At 45.8% G+C, this 20,021-nt stretch overlaps 1 pseudogene; it reads right to left on the bottom strand.

The window, feature by feature from the left end:
- The window catches only part of LOC144128196 (lysosomal alpha-mannosidase-like), a 101,718-nt pseudogene that overhangs the window by 15,220 nt on the left and 66,477 nt on the right, over positions 1 to 20,021 (bottom strand).

The following is a 20,021-nucleotide window of genomic DNA, read 5'->3' as shown; positions in this document are numbered from 1 at the left end:
GGGATTAACCGCTGTGGCATGATAATCGATCCCCGCCTTTGGATGGAGGGACATCTGTCGCTTCGTTCTTAAGCCGTATCCAAAAAATAATGCAGTGGGACAGTGGTGCCAATCGCAGCAGGAATGAGCATGCGTATACCACCATATTGGGTGACGTATGCTGACTTCAGGAGGGTGGTTGGTGCATGCAGGTATGAAGTAGCAGCTAGGACAAAGTGCAATGAGAGCCAGTTGTGGTGTATTGAAAAAGACAGAAGACACCTTATGGCAAAGAGTGAGGGAGGATATTTGGTTTTTTCATGTCTATGATGTTTGCAGTAAGAAGGCAGGCTGAAATGCATTGAGCAAGTGTGCACATTCTTGAGGGATTTTATAAGAAGACCAGCCATGGCACACATAGGACAGGCATATCGTAGATTAAGCTGGGTATAGGTAGGCCTTTTCAGTTTCACTGGAAAAATTGTGTAATAAATGCAGTAGCATGCAACTAGATTTTCATGTTAGGTAGTCAATATTAGACCCATGAATTTTTGTTAAAGGTTGTAATATCTATGTCAAAGTACTTGTATGCTAGGGAGAAGTCAAGGTGACTATATTTTGAAAATAATAGGGACAGGGTGACAGGTTATGAGAAATGCTCAAATTTAAAAAGTAAGGCTCCACACTCAAGCAAAACCATTACACAGTGTTATTGAATTCAGTCCGAAGTGATGCAATGTCAGAACTATCAGAACAATTAGCAGCATAAATTGTAGAACCAGAAACAACACTGAATGAACTGCTAATGCAGGTCAGAAACAATAAACATGTTAAGGCACATTATTGACGCATGCCTGAAAGGGTGGGAAAACCATGAGCTGGTTGCATTAGCAGTCATATGTTGTGTAGTTAAAAAGGAAGTCCGTGATCCTGTAGAGATCCAAGTAGTGAATGTTGCGGTGCTTTAGTTTTATTATAGAAACCTGGAGCTTAACAGTGAGAAATGCCTTGAAGACATCTAAGAACAAAGCTCTTTCCAAACCCAGACGCTCCAAATGTATGTTAATCATTGTTGAACATTAGAAATTGGTTTTCATGAAATAATTTACGGAATCGAAGTTGGAACAAGTGGGGAAAACAGGTTTAAATGAAGCGAGTCAATGAGGCCAAAGAAAAGTGATTGATTGAATTTTTTGTGTGTAATGGGAGGGAGAAAGATGTGACAGTAGTTTGTAATTGGCCTGTAATTAATGAAGAACTAGAAAATATTCGGTGAAAGCTATTTGCTTTCCGTAGTCATGAATATAACTACCTAAAAATGAATTACGAAAAACAGTTTCATACCAGCTGTTTGTCTTCATGACGCAAAATGCATCTACTGAGTGACAAGATGCATGAGACTGTTTCTCTGAACATGTTCTCCAAAGTATCTGAACAGGAACAGCAAAGAAAAATGGTCATGCCCTGCTGCACTATACGAGGTTTGCAACCAGCAACTCTCATTGTATACATAAGATGTAAACCCTTGCTGGGGCACACAACCTGTAGCAAGAATTTTCACAGCACAAATTTCATTCTACACACTGTAATAAAATAGAAAATTTCAGAAAAAGCAGTCAAAGACACGAGCTGAAACAAAGAGTATTCAATAGCCAATTATCTTGAAATGTGCTACTGAAATAAAAGGAAATTACAAGAAACGAGAACGTGCCAAGTTCCCACAAAAGTTCAAAAGCACAAAGATGAAAAAAAATTCCGGGTACAAAAAATGCAAAGTTAGACGCAAGGGCTTGACTAAACGAAGGCAGATAAGAGCGTATTTGGCACTGTTAGCAAATTTTACAGCAAGCTAAAACGTACACGTACGTACACAGCGCTACCTTTGCTGTCACGGAGCGTGAAACCTGCATGAAAAAAAAAGAAAAAGAAATCAACGTTGTCGTAGTAGAAAACACAGCTAAAAGCCAGTCGCAAGAACGGCATATAAATTTCAAAGCTGCTCAATATAAACACGACAGAGCGTGACACGTAATGTGCTAAAATTAAAATGTAATTTACGAGAAACACGCTTGCTATGGAAAATTTGGCGATAAGTGCTAGCAGAAGACTCATAAAATAGGTACATACGTAATCAAGCCTGAATAAGTGTGAGTAAAAACTGAGCTATGATAGCGACGCTTTCTATACAGCAACTAATCTGCTCTTCGAGCACGCGCAGCGTGAAGCATGGCGGTAGAGTGCTTAGTGGCTGTATTTTGTAATGCGTCTTTCTCCAATTCATTTTTTGTTGCCCTTCCCATCGGTAGCTACTCCCTGTGACGTCACGGCTGATAGCTCTTGCGCAATGTCATTCGCAGGCCGTTGTGAGAGGCGATGCTGACCGGTGGTTACAGAAGAAAGAATGAATCGTGAAAAGAACCCCTGTAAAATAATGCCTTTGGTTTCGGCTCTTTGGGATTAAAGACCCAAAGCGACTGAGGTTATGAGGGACGCCGTAGTGGAGTGCTGTGGATAATTTCGACTACCTGGATTTCTTTAATGTGCACTTACATCGCACAGTATACGAGCCTCCAACATTTCGCCTCCATCGAAAAGCGACCGCTGTGGCCGGGATCGAACAGCGTCCTTCGGGTCAGCAGCCGGGCACCATAACCAGTGAGCCACCGCGGAGGCCCTTTTATGTCATTGGAGTACGTTTAAAGTGCAGGCTGCCATGCCGGAAAGTGACAGAAACTAAACAAGTAACGCTTGGTGCGCATTCAAGCAGCCTTAAATTAAAAAGACTTCCCTGCAATGCCTGCGTGTAATGAATAACATATGTCTACAGTGGACTAGCGTTGGCTCCAGGAGCAGTAGAGCACCTGTTGGCAACGGATTACTTCCTCAGTAACTGCGGGCCGCAGGAAGACGCCGATAAGGTTGCCACTTATACATTGATTTGATCCCAAAGGCAGAAGGCGAACCTCTTACCAGCGCCTCCAGGACCTATTCCGGCAGTTCTTTGACTTCGTAGCCGTCGCCCGAAATTGGTAGCCGCGCATAGGTTCTCACAGGCGTCGACAGCGGGTTGTACACGAACAGAGGGGGACAAAAGAGCGAATTGAGAGGCGCCATCCAATACTATGACAGATAAGCCGGAAGGGTGTGTTATTAAGCATTCCTTGCAGGAGTCATGCCGGCGCCCTCCTCGCGCCTCTTGAAATTATAACAGCCTTTTACGTTGTTCTTTGTTGTTTATAACCCTTACAAAAATGGTCTATAAACAGTCTATAGACTTCTTGTAGGCTTTATTGGCTTCCTATAGATATTACTTTGTGTATATTCATAGTCTATAGGCTCTCAATAGATAAAAGTCTGCTAAAAGTATATGGCCATAAATCTATAGATTATCTATAGGATCTCTATAGGATTTGTATTGCCTATAGAGTGTCCTCTAAGATTTGTCTACAGCGAGTCTACAGACGTTATAGACAGAAGTCTATGGACAGTCTATAGACTGTCAAAAGAAATTTTTGTAAAGGACCGTTGTTTATAAATGCCTTTCACGCTGTTCTTTGTTGTTTATATCGTTGTTTATAAATGCCTTTTACTTTGTTTCTACGCTGGTCTTTATCGTATGAACAACTTTCCATTGTTAGATTTTACCTCCAGCTATGAAAATGCCATTCAATATTTAAAAAAGAACAGTTCACTGAGATGCATTGAAGCACGCATTTAAATAGCTGTGGAAATTATGCGCTATCCCATACTGCGTCTGCTCCGGTGCTTTAGCAGCTGCTGATGTTGAGAAGCGGGCAGAAAGTCAAGCAGATGTCTTGCTGGAAGGCGGTCCCGCCACTGCTCGACAGCAGCAGTCGTCGGTGCGCCTTGTTGAACACGTCCTGCACACGTCCCTCGTTGTCGACAAAATACATGGTATCCAGGGCAGCAGACGTTCTTAAAAGCCTCATATGATATGTGTTCTCTTCGTAAAACATGGACCACAAATTTTATAGTTTTGGCTCAGAACGGCGACTGGCTGCTTGCAGCCGCAAAAGGCGAAATTCGGTTAGAATATAACCGAGGAAAATCTACGCGGCTCGCTTATTAGATAATGTGACGCGGTGGTCCTTAGTTCGTTCTCCGCGTGACGGCTTTCGTCGTTAAAGAGATGCAACGACAAGTAATTCATCGTGCCCCAATTTTCCTTTTTGCTCCGGCTTTAAATGGTGTCTTATTAAATAATCATTCGAATGAATGACGCATTGCGTCGTTCGCGACAGAACGGCACTAGAAAGTTTTTTTTTCCTTGGAAGCGGTACTGCGCACAGACAGATCTTGCACTGCAGCACCGTCACTTGTGCTCATATTTGAGTAGCCTGTGAATGTGTGGCGTCGTGGCACAGGCAGTTTCTGTCACATTCTACCGGCGCCGTGATATTGCAGAGGATAAGGTGCAGAAAGCGGTATGCATAAGAAAGCACGCACTGAGCGGACGAGAATGAAAATGAGCTCCTGACGCACCTCACATTGCCTGATTCCCATGTCAGTCATGTAGACGTAGTCCTCAGCCACATGCTGCTTCTGAGTGCCCCTGCAATGAAGACGCAGATTCTTGCAATGGGCGAACAGAAGGGGGCTCTAGTATCTTCCTTTTAAGAATAGCGATAACAAGATTGCCTAGAAGCATGAGAAAATAGGAATCCATCGAACTGCCGGCTAATTACAGACGCGTCACTTGGTTTGTTCATATCTCTTTAGTTCATTCGATTATTGCAGTTAGCCCAAGCAAAGCTCCATTTGTCCTCCCGCATATGTGTTCAAATTTCACATCCTCGGTAGCTGCTACTACAGTAGATGTGGATTCAGTCTTTCTCGTAAGGCTGCTTGGCCGTAGGTGACACCATTTTCTGACTTTTTTTCACGTAAATTCCCTGAGAGAAATTGGGCAACCAAGGGGATAGGCGTATAAACTTTGTCCATATGGCGTTCATCCCGTTCATCCCGCCTATACGATAAAAATGCAGCGTGTTATTACCTCCCAACGCGTGTTTGGCTCGTTTTAGTTTCTTAAAATAAAATAGTTACGTAATCCTCCACATAAACTGCAATAGAGCAATATTGCAGTGCTTGTGCAATTTAATTGGGAAACGTTTTCTGTTGCATGTCAAAAATGAATGCGTACTTACGATATTGCGTCATGGTGCTGCAATACAGCCACGGCCCTTGCTGCACAGGTACGCGAGAGCAAGAAATTGTAAGCATTCCAACATACTTCACCCAAAAGTCAGCACATATTTTAAGAGGAATACGATTATCGCTTATCCTTTCATTTCTTGATATTTGTGAAATCTTTTGTGGCCATTAGCTGGAAGGGACGTGAAACGCTCCCATAAAACGTTAGTGATATGCGGTAAAGCACTTCTAAAATAATGAGCCGGCAGTGCTGCTTCAAATGGCGATAAAATAGTATAGTGGGGGCTGACCTAAGCGATCATTCACCTACAATCACTATTAAAAGCATCACTATACGGCTGGAATATACACCGTGCGCGGAGAACGTCGAAAACGCCACTTCAGCGGTCAGAACAGCACTGGAGTATGGAGATTTTCTGAAAATCGAAAGCACTTATCTTTGCACTTTCTACGTCATAGTAATTTCTAAGGCGCATTAATTGCTTGCCGCCTTAAAACACGTGGCACATGATGGTGCATGGTGGCGGTGTGACACGTTATCAAAACAGCCTTTATGTGAGTCATTTAACAGGTCCTGGGCCAAGGTGACAATGGCGCGTCGCAGGGTCAAGTCCCTGGAGGCGATTCAGGTGGGCCACAGTGAAGTGTGGAGAAAGAATTGGCGGGGACTGGTAGGTTGAGTAGCACTGTGTAAGGCAGTGTTGTATATATGCGTATGTGTGAACAGTTTGAGCACTGAACTGTGGAAGTGTACCGGTGCAAATAAAGTTTGGCTGGTGTATGCAGCAGATTAAGTTTTATTCGGCGAAGGATGCGAGCTTCACGGATCGATAAGGCTGGGTGTGGCGGTAGTAAATTAGCTAAGTACAATCTTTGCTGCGTGTAGTATTCGTGGAAAGTGAGTTTGTAAGCCCCGACTGCGCTCACCGTCGGTGGGCTCGTCCATAGGGTCCCCGGCTCCCGGTTGTATGTATAGTATTGTAGGCAAGCTGTTGAGCCAGCTCATTGCCGCGAATACCCATGTGACCACGAATCCATGGAATGGTCAATGGAAATGAGTCTTAAGCTTTTGAGAGGCCATCTCTACGGCACCAGCCACGGTGTCCCGGTCCTGGACTGAAAGATACGTCATCGCCCAAAGGCTGCACTGCACGCGTTGCTTGTGACAAGTGAACAGCACCGCACATATCAATGGGGCAACGCAGATTCCAACCCTTCGGCCTGGAATGTTTTGTGCCTGCTCTGGCGACGGAACCTGCGCTCACGGAGAAGGACGACCACTGCTCACCGAGAGTGTCCACATCCGCAGAATCATCGAGCTGCCCGATGGCCTTGAGCTGCTTGCACGCCTGTTCAGGTAGGGAAGGTGACAGGACATGCGAAGCGCAATGTAGTAATGCTGCGTGCAGGTTACACTTGGTAAAAACGCATTAAAAACTCGCGATGGAACAGCGGAAATGCCAGACAATTAATGGAACACAGGATTACCCCTGAGTTTGCAGGTGCATTTAAGTAACAATAGCAGGGGGAAAAAAAGCTCCGACTGACTTACCGTGCGTGATTTTCTGAGATCGCGCGTGTAATAAAGGACACTCACAAGACCAGCGGATATCAGCTGTCTCCTTTCGCCTTTACGCGCTCTCGTCTAGCTACTTCTTTTTTTTAGGTTAGCCACAGTCACAAAAGCGGTGTAGGCATTAAACTCCGTGAATAATTGTGTCAGCAAATTGAGATTGATGGATACACATGGAGTAAGCGGCGTTGCTCGTAGTTCATTTCCTGGACGGATCGCTGTAGCTAGTATGCATCCGGGCCACACAGAGCAATTAAGGGAGAGGAGACATTGCACCATGTGTGTGCATATGTATATAGTAGCCAACCGTATTTTCGACAAGGGGAGCGAAGGCCACAGATTGGCTACAGATTACGAGCCTTAATCGATGAGCCCGAAATGGGAACGATGTTAGTACAACGTGTTCAGGGGAATTCCCCGAGAAGCTTCCGTGTAGCCGATCGGCTTCGACCATGCGGATGCTAACAAGCAATTACTACTTGATTGGCTATTTCCTTGTGTGCGCTGCCCATGCCGGCCCCGGGTCACTCGTATTGTGCACACGCGTACAGGAAGCGGAACAAAAGCGACTCGGCGCGCGTGAACGTGCCTGGAGAATGCCGTTGGCTTGGCGCGCGAAGTACTTGAAGTTTGGCCTGCTGGTGTAGTAGCCGGTCCAGTAGGCGTGTTCCTGGTCGGCGTACGGGAAGAAGTCGGCCGAGAACTCTGGCCACCCCACACCGCTGTCGTGCAGCGCCTTCAGGTAGCAGGCGAGTAGAAGGCGTGCGCGCGGCACCCGTTCGCTTGCTTCGCGCCAAGCAAACCTGGGCTCAGCCAACTGCTGCGAATGTTTCTTCTCGAGCATTGTTAACGTCGCATAGCCAAAGCTTACTTAATAGTAGGCGTAACAAACACAAAAGGTAGAAACATATTTTTATTATCATTTATTTAGATATAACTTGCAGGCCTCAAGAGAGGCATTGTGTAAGAGGAACCGAATACAAAAGCCCGCGTAAAAAAGATTAGAAATCAAAAGCATGATGGCAAGTACAGCAGAACAGACCCAAAACTAGTGAGCTCAGGTTATAAGTTATCGCAGTTCACGAGAAGTGATATAAGCACAAGCCAACAGCTGTGCTTCATGTAACACAACACAATGAGGGAAATGCACAAAGTATTCTACATGCGAAAAAAAAAAAACATCGCACGTATGCGCGAGTATAACTGGGCATAAACAGAACCCAACCAAGCATCAGGCGGCTAAACTGGTTGAAAACACTGTTATATTAATCATGAGTACAGAAATCACGTGCTAAGCGTTATCAACGAAGTAGATGTTCGCGAATTAGCTGTTGGGTGATTGAGCTGCAGAGCGATACAGTCCGGAAGATCGTTCCACAGGCTGATGGCATGCGGGAGTGGCGAGAAGTTAAAAACATGTGTACGGCCGTAAATGTGGGTACATTCTCCAATACACGTTCGGCAGGAAAGCCCTAAAAGGAAAGCATTAAAATGCGCTGTGAACCGTTGTAGAAGTTGGCGCACGGGGGAGGTTTTAAAAAAGTGTCACTAAAATGCAGTCCAATCAAACCACTTAGAATTTTGATTTTGAAGTTGGACACGCTTAAATTGCCAGTCATGTATGGACGTACTGTTCGTCCTGTAATGTTGGGCCGTGGCCGCAGACACATGAACGCGCCGCACGAAATAACCTTATATGCCTTTCGCTTTTGTTCATACGGCATGCTTCTGTCTATAGGATAGGCCCTGTAACGTTCAGCAACGCCACTGTGTGTACGTAGTCTCAACTTTGACTTCCCCCTAAACGTGGCCACAGTGAAACAAACATGCTCCCTCGACAGCCAGATAAGTTTACTGGAGCGCTACGCGGTTCAATGTCACTGGCGTCGCTAATGGTAAGAAAGCCGTTGCCGAACCCGGCTCACCTCGGCGTTGATGTAGTAGATGAGGCTGTCAGGTTGCGAAACCACTTGGACGCGTCCCTGTAGTGGAAGTCCATCCCCATGGTGAACACTGTGTGGTTCGTGGCGTAGTACTTTGCCTAAGCACGTGGATAACAAACAGAAACAAAACATAAAACCCAGCGGGATAACCGTTAGTTAGAAAGGCCACCCGAGGGGTCTGGGATTAGAGCTTCAAATGCTTTTTTTTAATTTCGTTTTTAACGCAGAATGCATGCGCGTTTGGCCCGAAGGTCCCATGATTAATTACGATGAAATAGGAATACATTGTTCAAGCTTCGTAAAGACACCAGAAACACGTGGAAGGCATGTTTCTGATAATACGGGTGCTTTATGTACTTATGCAGCTGCTTCGTTTTACCTCGCACGCCGCATTTCATGACGTCACTAGAAGGCACGATAAAGTAAGCTCCGTTCATTCTCTCTAACGCCACACTTTTATCCAATAATATAAGGAAACACGCGTTGAACGCCTTATTAGCATTGTGACGACCCCCCATAATGCGCAGGTCCACACGGGACGGAGAGGCAAAGAGACACCGTATGGCTCAGTTTAAACAAACAGATATATTCAATAATTATACATTATTATGAGTATACATCAGAGGCTGGGGTGTCCGAGCTTACGTGCCGACGACTTCATGGGGACGATGGAGGGGCTCCGGAGTTGAGCTCGAACGGTTGCTGGCAGAAGCTGCACGCCGTCGGGCTTCGGCGCTGAAGGCCCCCTTGGCGAACAATGTCGTCCTCAGAGTGTTTTCTTCCGTACTCCTTGTCGATTTTTATATCCTTCTTATTCCCCACATTCCCTAGGTTGAGGACGCCCACGCCGGAGTGGGAGGGGCCTAGGGCTTTCCCTTGGGCGCACAAACACACCACCGCACTTATGGTCTCGCCCCCGTCACGTGTTGAGTCCGAGGGAAAGAAGGTTGTCGTCGAGGTAGCGTCGGCTGTGGTAGACGGTCTCTGGCCCGCTGACGGTTCCCGCGGGTCACCGACCTCCGTTCTCCATCAAATGACACTCGCCACTCAAGGCCGGAACGCGAGGTCACTAAAAGGCCGGGAAAGTGGTCCCTTGTCCTAGGATGTGCTCGGGAGTGTTGGTGATGATGCCCGCCGTCTTGTCACGGGGCCAGGCCCGCCGAAACGAGGCCCTTTGTCCCCGGCACGGTCACGGCAATTGGGGAAGGTAACGCCCGTCTCCCCGCGGCGGCGGCGGCGGCGGCGTTCGACACGTGCCGACACTATGGAAAGGGGGTCCGGTTGTGCTTAAACCCCTTCGTTTTGGTCGTTCACTCTCAACGAGTATGGCTCGGTAATTGGACGCAGCTGTCACCTGGGTCTTCTCCGTGCGGTCCATGGCGGCAGGCCCGAAAGCAATCCCACTCAAGTTGCTTGCAGCCATATACAGTAGAAACATTTGTGCTGGCTGCTTCCAAAACGAGACCGGCTGTCGCCGATCTCCTCTCTTCCAGCTGAATTGCTTTCCCTTGAGTGCTTTTGCCGCCACTGGGGGCTCCGTCTACGCCGCGCCGTCGAACGCGGACCCTCGTAGCACACACAAGGAACGTCACAGCATAAAAGACTGCAAAGAGCTGAGAAGAAAAGCTGTAAAAAGTCATAATGAATTCGTTTTGCAATGAATGCTTGGCGAGCCACGAGCTGCCGCGGCAGGACGACAAACTCATGAAAATACAATAACAGGCCGTTCTCTTTAGCGAAACGAAATGCCCTACCTCTTGAAAGCAGTTTTCTTCCGTGACAGCAGCCCGCTACTGTTCGAAAAATTATTTGAGAAGCTTTATTTTTTTTTAATCAAAGAGAACTTGAAATGGTTACAGAATAAGTGAACAACGCAAGGCAATCAGAAATGAACCATCACATTATCAAGGATTAGGCAGATTTCTTCGAGATTATTTAGACAGCAGCGCGAATAAAATTCACCAGTCGCACATACCCCGCGTTATCCCAGCGAGCGGAGACGGTCTGCACTCATGAAGAGGAAAACGAAGAGCGGAGAAAGAGGAGAAGAAGAAGAAGAAGAAGAAAGCTGGCGAAAATTGCGAAATTGCGTGTTTCTCCCGGAGGACCCCACCAAACGCGATTGATAGCCGCCGCGGTGGCTGAGTGGTTATGGCGCTCGGCTGCCGGCCCGAAAGACGCGGGTTCGATCCCGACCGCGGCGGTCTAATTTCGATGGAGGCGAAAATCTAGAGGCCCGTGTACTGTGCGATGTCAGTGCACGTAAAAGAACCCCAGGTGGTCGAAATTTCCGGAGCCCTTCACTACGGCGTCCCTCATAGCCTGAGTCGCTTCGGGACGTTAAACCCCCATAAACCAAACCAAACCAAACGCGATTGCTCTCCGAGTCTTTCTCTGCGAGTTTATTTGTCGCTTGCCGTCGCTGACTATTTTTTCGTTCCTTGCGCTTATATTGGACGGTCTACACAGGCTTGCAGTCGCTATAAGGAATGAGGGAAATGGCGCTGTTGGTGCAGTCACTATAGCTTTCCGGGCGGCGTACGACTTTACGAATAGCGCTCGCAGCGATGGTCTTTTCAGTAGGGTTGTCGCCAAGTGACGCGACGTTCCTTGTGAGTTTGTAGCCTGGCTAACTACTGTGGAGCGTCGGCAGACTCTTCCGCGCCAAGTTTTCCTTTTACTCTTGCAAAGCTGGTACAAATTGGTCTCCCTCCAAAGCGCAAACAAGTGCCGGCGAACCGCTTAAGGAAGAATACGACAGCCGTCGGCCGCTGTCGACGTCATATAGGTTGCTGCTGCTTGACTTTCTTAAATTTTCTCTTAGTAAGGAAAAAATTCAGGGGGGGGGGGGGGGGGGCTTTGTTGACCTAAAGTGCGGCGAGGCGAATGCATTTAGCACGGTGTTGCTGCTGTGTCACTGATGTGCGGTTAGGATATTGATTAAGTACACAATTGTTTGTGAATCTTATATGCTGGAGACACGGGAGGGCATTTGCGAGGCATCCGTCTGATTCGACGCATTTCCACAAACACTCTCCAGCATCCTAACCAAGGAGAACTACATATGCGTTGGCAGGATGTAGCGTAGTTAGCACGCTCGGCTGCGGAACGGAAGGATGGTGGTTCCAATCCCAACATGCACAAAGATTTTCTTTCTTATCGCGTTGCTGGAAGTAACGAACGCCGGACAGATCCATGGCCGTGAGTATGAGCCATTAAAGGCTTTCGTCTTACTATTGCTATGTAGTGGACAGCTGCAATGAAAAGAACAGATTAAAAGCGCTCCATGAGCAGTGTGACATTCTCGGACCGTTTCTGCAGCAGCGATTGTCATCGGGGCATGGTGTCTAAGGGGACAGTTGCGTTCCTTTTACCCCTTTCTCTTCTTTGATGTCAGCCCGAAGGGGAAAGGTAGAAGTTGTTGGATGCCGACGTCTTGAGGTTCTAAACTTGCTCAGTCACATTACTCGAGGAACTTCAGGAAGTAAACTGTTTAATCACATATAAAATAGTTAAGACAGAACGGAAGGTACAACAAGGAGAACAACTATGTACATACTGATTGATCCGCAGAATCACCAGAGGAAATCAACCCCCGGTCCCACCAAACCGTCTTCTTTTAATCCCTAAGTCCCCGCCCTCAGTGGGGACACCAACCAATTAGGTCAAAACACAAGGAGACAGAGGAGAGTAAAGCACGCCCCAATCAAAGATTAGGGAGAGGGGACTGGTCATTGTCACGAATACTAACCGTAATTCCCCTCTCGGATCACACCATCCTCCCCCTCGGGGCGGCATGTTTACTCGCTTAAAGAGCATGCGAGGACCGCACAGATTGTCGAAAGCCGTCCCCGAGGGGCCACATAAGGCGCCACCGCTCCCCAATTCTTCCTGACGCCCCCGCATGCACAGGAAGTGCCTGGCAGTCATATGGAGCTGATAAGCGCTCACAGTGAGCATGAGGAACGCGTCTCCAAAATTGCCTCCTGGCCACACGCTCAACGACACAAGCGATTGCGGGTCGGTAGGCTGGAAACGCTGATTGGCCCCAAAAAATGACGTCACGCCTCCAACGTCATGGTCACGTGACTTTTAATGACGTCATGCCCGGTCGGGGACAGACACATCTTCCCTAGAGTTTTCTCAGAATTCCCCACGTTTGTGACAGCGTGCGCGGGATAAAGAAGCGCATCTTTATCTCCACCCCACCCAGTTCGACCACTTTGCCGAGCGGGGTGCAGTTGAAGAACCCTTGCCTAAATGCTCCCGCCATTCACGTTTACTCCCCGCCTCCCCCCCCCCCCCCCCACGACACTTTCCCGAACTCGGATGTTTTGTCGCCTTTTTTTTTATTTTGTGTGTTTGTGTTTGCATGCACAGTGCACGTGTCTCTACATAAGCAAACTGAGCCGCTGATTCCGCATTGACTATTCCTGCCGAAGAGGCTCCAGGGAATTGTCCTGCCATGTCTGCGCTTTATTCTGTTTTTTTTACTCGTTTTGGCCAGGGGCACGCGAGTACAAGCATCTCCACGAATCCGCCACCGTCTGTTTCTGTACTCGCTGCCGCTCTGCCTTGAAGGGCGACCATTCTCTCCTCCCGCTCCTCGTTTTCCTTTTTTCTTTCTCTTTTTTTTCTGCACGCTCCCAGCGGCTTTTACGTGGACAGGGTGCGACAGCGCGTTTTCTTTTTCTATTTATTACTCTTCCTCCCTTTTCTAGTATTTTTCTTTTCTGTCCATCTTCTTTCCAGCACCCGATTGCTTGTTGCTATTTTCATGTGGCGGACATGTGTGCCAATTACAACTCCTCAAGAACGGGAGGAAGATCGCTGTAATTCAGTCTTGAGAAAGGACAGGCTCTGTCCGAAACGTCGACTCAAAATAAATCTGTCTCAATGAAGCGTCTCTCAACTTTGCATATTTATATATTTAGTTACCGTTAATGTAGTGTCTCTGTACACAAACATACCGCATGATGATGGCATCCGATTATGGTCGCATCCTATGGAAAACACAAAAACGATGATGCTCCTAGCCAAAGTACCATCGCTGCACTTACTGATCTGGTCCTCAACCTCCACTTTTTTTAATTCAACAACTCCTTTTACCTACAAACGAGTGGTACCGCTATGGAAACGAAAATGGCGCCAAACTATGCCAACATATATATGCATAGCATTGAATCGGAATTTATCCGCTGATACCCAACAAAAATGGCTTTTTACAAACGCTTTCTAGACAACATATTCATGGTATGAACGAAAACAGAGGACCAATTCATCCAGTTTATTTCAGCATTTAACAACGTACATCCAAGCATCTGTTTCACACACCCTTACTCCACCAGTCAAATTAATTTCTTGGACGTCTCAATTCGAATGGAGAAGGGTACCTTAATCACCAGTGTCTATAGAAAGCCCACGGATAGGCAACAGTACCTTCATTAGAAGAGCTGCCACCCACGCCACTGCAAAACTTCAATGCCATATTCCCAAGCCATCAGATTCAAAGGGATCTGCTCACGACCAGAAGACTTCGAAAAAAATTCTAGCCGTATGCGGGAGGTTCTGAGGGACCAATGCTATCCGGCCTCCATTATTGATGATGCCGTTACGAAAGCGGAAGCAACAGATCGTAATGAAATGTTTGGGGATCCCCCATCAGCAACCGCAAATGAACACCGCTCTAATCTCGTCTTAACCTTCGCAAACAACCTTCCTAATGTCAACAAAACTCTAAAAAAAACATTTCAACATAATCGAACAAAACGATCGACTGTCAAAAATTTTTCCAACAGTTCTACAGGTTACCTACACACTACCAAAAAACATGCAGAATTATGTAGTTCACTCTACTGTCAATAAGTAAAACCCTGTGGTTTGCCTACCTTGCAGGAAGAATCGCTGTCAAGTTTGCCAGCACATGCGGACAACAACACTAGCTCAAAGCACACACTCTAACTTCAAACACTCCATCCGTGAAAACTTGAACTGTGACAGTAGTAACGTAGTATGCATGCTCGAGTGTGGCGATTGTCAGATGCAATACATTGGCCAAACAGAGAATTCCTTCCGAATTAGATTCAACAACCACCGCGCGCACACCAGATCTCTTACTCTCCTCCCCCTGTCGAAACATCTTTCCCAGGAAGGTCACGAGTTTCACAAACTAAAAGTTACGCTGCTACAGATCGGCTTCAAAAATACCCGTGAGCGTGAGCAACGAGAGTCATACTTTATATATCAGTTTAATACTGTGCAGGCCAGTATAAATGAAAACCCTGGTACTCTCTCCACATTTCGGAGATCATAGTCCTAGCCCTACTGAAATTCACAGCACCCGGACTGCATCGCCTGAGGTCATGCCAATTTGCGTGCTTGCTTCCACATGCCGCCCTTCTCCTCCCCCTGCCATTCTTTCTTGCTCATGACCAGAGAAAACAGTTCTGAGAGCAAAGCATATTGCCTATTCCCCCCTCAACTTTTTATATTTTTATATATTTTATTTATTTATTTTTTCCTGCTTTGCAGATAATAGAGCGTGATGCTCCTTATAGGGCAGTAACCCATTGCAATAACGCACACTTGGGCGATTTCGCGCCTTCGTTCCCCATTTTCTTTCTGTTACTCTCCCCTCTCTTTCAGTTTTTAGGAAGGAGCCCTCTTTTTGTCTCCGCGACGGAAGGCGGGCGGGGGCACCTTCGACGCATCTTCGCGTTTCGTAACTTCACTTAATTGAGGTCTCCTTCGTTTTAAAATTGCGCTCGTGGCGGGAGGCGTTCCGGAACGACGCTAACCTCCGACTTCGCGCGATTGCAGAAGCATCTATAGCTTTGTGCCGGGATGCAGCAAACTCAGGCGCCAGACGCCTCTAAGTAGGTAGAAAACAGTGCCTTCCACTGGTTCCATGGTATTGGTGGCTGATCCGGGGTTTTCAGGAATGTACGAGGGGGCGTAAGATCCCTTGAAACTCATAGTAAAGATTTACCTCGTCGGGACGTTGTTGTATTGTAGATGCAAGATCGAACGACACACCGGAGCGAGCGATGTCATGCTGACGCCAAGGTTCCTCCGACCCCCCCCCCCCCCCCCCCCTCTACTTTTCCTGCGTCACGTATACGCGGTGTCAAGCAACATGCATGTGACTGAAACTGAAACTCTGAAGAAGAGAAACTGAAAGTAAGAGAATTGAATTTGAAAATAAGAGAAGAGAAACTGAAACTGCCGCACATTTCATTACCTGATGGACACAACAGTATCACGTATTACTTAACGTCTTCATAAAACCACTGTTTGTTCGTCTATAACATTAGCAGCATTAGCATATGTTTGCTATTAATGACACCCAGGTAATGAACATGATTTACCAACTTAAGTAGTGTTGGTACTGGTGTAACGCACGAATAATTTATAGACATGCCTTTGTGTATACGCCGGAAATTAAATTGTGAAGCAAGCCTTGAAACTGCCTACCTGATGGACACAACAGTATCACGTATTACTTAACGTCTTCATAAAACCGCAGTTTGTTCGTCTATAACATTAGCAGCATTAGCATATGTTTGCTATTAATGACACCTAGGTAATGAACAAGATTTACCAACTTAGGTAGTGTTGGTTCTGGTGTAACGCACGAATAATTTATAGACATGCCTTTGTGTATACGTCAGATATTAAATTGTGAAGCAAGCCTTGAAACTGCCTGTGCATTTCTCATAAAAAAAGGAAAAAAATTATCTTGCTTTCATAGCATGCGTGTAATCTATATCAGATGTGATTGTAATCTTGAGCTATAACTTGAAATGACCCATGCTGGCTGCCATGAAAAATCACTTTTTTAATTGTTCAACAAACCTCATAACTCATTTATGTCACGAAAGGAATGAAATGCTTCACTTTTGTCTCATTGCTTTGGTACAGTCGTGGTTCATTATGCAATGTAAAACCTGATTTAGGAATATTTTGTTACTTGTTGCATGGTTTGTCCCTGAAATTCAGCACATCCGCTAGTGTCACGTTCCCGCGTGGTTTTCTTTTTTGTTAATTGAGTACAGATGAATAGCCACCGGATTCTTCGCCGATCGCCCAGTGTGGGTATGTGCGATCTTTTGATAGGCTAACAACAACAGCAACATTGGCCAGGCTATCAGCTTCCGCAAGTTAGGTTCACGCAAGCTCCGCTTCAGGTTGATCTGATCTCCTTGCAACGAGTTGCTGATACGCAGGCTGACCCCGTCTTCCATTACGACCATATTTACCCGTTCCATGCGAAACATATGCCCCACAAATATCTTAAATGGTCTTCTTTCTGAACACCTACACAATTTTCCTCATCATACTGTTCTCTCCACTGATGCCTCCGGCCGCTGTGAGAAGGCGGCGATTGGGATATATTCGCAGGATCTGGCTTGGAGCTATTCCGTTCGTATCCCTGATTATATTTCTAAATTCTTCGTAGAGATTTTGGCTATTGGTTTGGTTCTTCTCAAAATTCCCAGACATGTAGCACGGGTTCTTATTCTTGCAGACTGCCTTTCAGTTTTAGGCTCTCTCCAAAACTGCGGAAAATCTTTATTGAATCGGCCGCTTAGGTATTTTGTTCCGTGCACAGTGCGTGAGATCCGCTTTGTCCGGGTACCTGCAGGCATTCGGGTGTCTATTTTAACGAAGTGGCTGATTTATTGTCAAAGTCAGCTCTCAGCGCTCCTGTAATCTTAATCTATCCCGTCCCTCACCTCATTCTGTTGGAAACTTCACGTTTCCAGTGGTTCCAACATATTTCAGCCAGCTTGAGTGATCCGTTGCTCAATACCGTGGATTTTCACCACTTAAAGTACCCATGGGATGTCCGGTGGTGTAAATCAAGCGTTTTGAGGTGTCAATGACGCTTCTGCGATGCAGAATCCCTCACTTAAATTTGTACTTACGCAGATACGGGTTCCCTGCGACAAACCTTTGTGTCTCATGTGGGCAAGTTGAAACATCAGACCATTTTCTCCTCTCTTGCCGGCGGTTGTTCAAGGAAATCAGTATTTGGAGGTCCCTCTTCCAGTCTCTTCCAGTTCTTCTCTCGTTCGGTGCGAGCGCCAAGGAATTCCCGTTAAGCAGTGTTTGTGGCTACCTTCATGATTACATAAGCGCAACTGATCGGTTACCTTGTTAGCTGTATACAAAATTCTGTCTCATGTCTGAAATGCTTGGTTCTATTCCTGGTAATTCATATTTCTTAAATTTAATTGAATTTTCCTATTTTTATCTTGATTCAGTCTTCTACGCCGCCGCCTCACGTCTTTTTTTTCCCCGTGCAAATACTTCATTGGCAAATCTCCACTGTACCTTGGCCAATCCCCCCGCGTGGGTATGTGCCATATTTACTGAGTTGAAGAAGAAGAGTGTGGACTACAAACACTATCTGCACTTGTGCTCTATGTGTTTTTTTTTGTCTGTTTGCAATGTAAGCCATTACTAGGTGGAAAGGCATGCACTTAATGGGCATTCCCTGTGCACATGAATGCGGAAAGCTGGCCATGGTTGTCCAAGCATTGCCAGCAAAGCAACGGGACCTTCAAGAAACAGGATAGGGATTGTGACCACTCACATGCAATGATTTTCATACAATTTGAAAATGTGGCAATTTACAGCAGTCCCGTGGTTTATTGTTGCAAAACAAGCCAGCTCATTTAGGCGGAAACGTTTTTAGAGGCTGTCAAAAAGGAACATGTCAAAAAGTTACACATAGCATCCTGTTTCATTGATGATGTTTATATGTGTGGTAAACGATATGAACAAGCATCTCTTTGTTGGTTATCTGCTTTGCTATCCACGCACTGTCATGCAGTACATACACAATCACAGTCCAGTGACTGCAGAGCGGTCTGCAACCAGTAACTTGCAACTATACTATGCAGCAAGCTTCTTTGCACGGTATTTGTTACATTTATCGAACGATGAAATGGAATTGGTATGGCTATTTCTACACAGTGCATTTCCTAAAGACTCCTTTCTGCCACACTGTACTTTTTACCCAAAAAGCTTCCTACAGAGTCATTTAAATTGCTACGTATAAAGATGTTTGTAGCAGGTGTGTGAGCCCGAACAAAAAAAAATGTTTTAATTTTCCTTAATTCTTCAGTATTCCTGATTATCCCGACATGGATGTTTGTAGCAGGTGTGTGAGCCCGAACAAAAAAATGTTTTAATTTTCCTTAATTCTTCAGTATTCCTGATTATCCTGACATGGGCATCTATATGTTGGTACAACTTTTTTCAGGCATCACAACTGATGCACCGATGTGTTTGGTACTAATTCATCTTCAGACCTTTCATGTCTGTTCGGTAAAAAAAAATACGAAATAATAGTTGGCTGCATTAGTTTTCACTGAGATAACTAGCATCACACAGCATGCTCTTGAAATTCCTCTAGCTGTCTGTAATTGGCTTCATTGTATAGCTTCATACTTGTTTAATTTAAACTCTGCACACTGCTCTTTTCACCGCACATGGCGACATGGCACGCGGAGCCCCGTGGGAATGGGCGAGGAGGATTCAGCTGCTACTTCCCTGGAATCCAAACACAGCTATAGGCACCTGCAAGTGACGGTTAATTTCGGAAAGGCAGCTCTGCCCGCTTCCTTTCGTAGTCTTGTCCGTCGTGCGTCGCGTGTCGCGGCGAACCCGACAAAGTGGAGGCCATCAACCCCCCTCCCCCTCCCCTCCTGAAGCAGAGGAAAGATCCCGCAAATAGTTTCCTAGAGAGATCCTTTTTTTTTCCCGTGCGGTCAACGAGGGGTCACACGACAGGCCCAAGCAGTGTGAGGCAACGTTCTCTGTTCATTCTAGAGACGCAAGCTTACACTGCAAAATGAAACCTTGTCTTTCTCTTCCAAATGCAATTTCATTTCATTTTTACAAAATGTAAGTTACATACTACAGAGATGCAAGGGCTAAAAACTGCGAGACGCGAGACCACTACAGTCCTGAAGAAGACCGCACCGCGGTCGAAACGTTGATAAATAAATGTGTCGCTGTAGAAGTGCCCACTTCTCTTAAATCTCTCTCTCTCTCTCTCTCTCTCTCTCTCTCTCTCTCTCTCTATATATATATATATATATATATATATATATATATATATATATATATATATATATATATATATATATATATATATATATATATATATATATATTAGAACAAACACAAAAACAACGAAGCAAGTAACATATAGATTAAATGCAATGAAAACAATGAGCATGTATGTTCACTAACAATAGTTTACAGACGCATGAAAACAAAGAGAAGACCCGAGAAAAATAAAGAGAAAAGAAACACTCAATAGGCATACATGGCACCGG

This window comes from Amblyomma americanum, chromosome 1 (assembly GCF_052857255.1).
Source record: "Amblyomma americanum isolate KBUSLIRL-KWMA chromosome 1, ASM5285725v1, whole genome shotgun sequence".
NCBI lineage: Eukaryota > Metazoa > Arthropoda > Arachnida > Ixodida > Ixodidae > Amblyomma > Amblyomma americanum.
This window is presented reverse-complemented; position numbering and strand designations above follow the sequence as displayed.